The sequence below is a fragment of the Rhinopithecus bieti genome, unplaced genomic scaffold (assembly GCF_001698545.2).
Source record: "Rhinopithecus bieti isolate Rb0 unplaced genomic scaffold, ASM169854v2 scaffold_34544, whole genome shotgun sequence".
NCBI classification, from domain to species: Eukaryota; Metazoa; Chordata; class Mammalia; order Primates; family Cercopithecidae; genus Rhinopithecus; species Rhinopithecus bieti.
This window is the reverse complement of record NW_016814795.1, coordinates 545868-547307: the sequence shown is the minus strand read 5'-3', so window position 1 is coordinate 547307 and position 1440 is coordinate 545868.

Here is a 1440-nt window from a genome sequence, read left to right as displayed (position 1 = left end):
GAATTGAACTCAACTCTGCACCAAGTGGACCTAATAGACATCTACAGAACTCTCCACCTCAAATCAACAGAATATACATTCTTCTCAGCACCACATCACACTTATTCCAAAATTGACTATATAGTTGGAAGTATAGCACTCCTCAGCAAATGTAAAAGAACAGAAATTATAACAAACTGTCTCTCAGACCATGGTGCAATCAAACTAGAACTCAGGATTAAGAGACTCACTCAAAACCACTCAACTACATGGAAACAGAGCAACCTGCTTCTGAATGACTACTGAGTACATAACGAAATGAAGGCAGAAATAAAGATCTTCTTTGAAACCAGTGAGAACAAAGTCACAACATACCAGAATCTCTGGGACACATTTAAAGCAGTGTGTAGAGGGAAATTTATAGCACTAAATGCACACAAGAGAAAGCTGGAAAGATCTAAAATTGACACCCTAACATCACAATTAAAAGAACTAGAGAAGCCAGAGCAAACATATTCAAAAGCTAGCAGAAGGCAGGCAAGAAATAACTAAGATCAGAGCAGAACTAAAGGAGATAGAGACACAAAGCCCCTTCAAAAAATCAGTGAATCCAGGAGTTGGTTTTTTGAAAAGATCAACAAAATTGATAGACTGTTAGCAAAACTAATAAAGAAGCAAAGAGAGAAGAATCAAATAGACTCAATAAAAGATGATAAAAGGGATATCACCACCAATTCCACAGAAATACAAACTACCATCAGAGAATACTATAAACACCTCTATACAAATAAACTAGAAAATCTAGAAGAAATGGATAAATTCCTGGACACATACACCCTCCCAACACTAAACCAGGAAGAAGTTGAATCCCTGAATAGACCAACTACAGGCTCTGAAATTGAGGCAATAATGAATAGCCTACTAACCAGATAAAGTCCAGAACCAGATGGATTCACAGTCAAATTCTACCAGACATACAAGGAGGAGTTGGTACCATTCCTTCTGAAACTATTCCAATCAATAGAAAAAGCCCTAACTCATTTTATGAGGCCACTATCATCCTGATACCATAGGCTGGCAAAGACACAACAACAAAAAATAGAATTTTAGACCAATATCCCTGATGAACATTGATGCTAAAATCCTCAATAAAATACTGGCAAACTGAATCCAGCGGCACATCAAAAAGCTTATCCACCATGATCAAGTAGGCTTCATCCCTGGGATGCAAGCCTGGGTCAACATATGCAAATCGATAAACATAATCCAGCATATAAACAAAACCAAAGACGAAAACCACATGATTATCTCAATAGATGCAGAAAAGACCTTCAAAATAATTCAAAATCTCTTCATGCCAAAAACTCTCAATAAATTAGGTATTGATGGTACATATCTCAATATAATAAGAGCTATTTATGACAATCCACAGTCAATATCATACTGAATAGGCAAAAACTG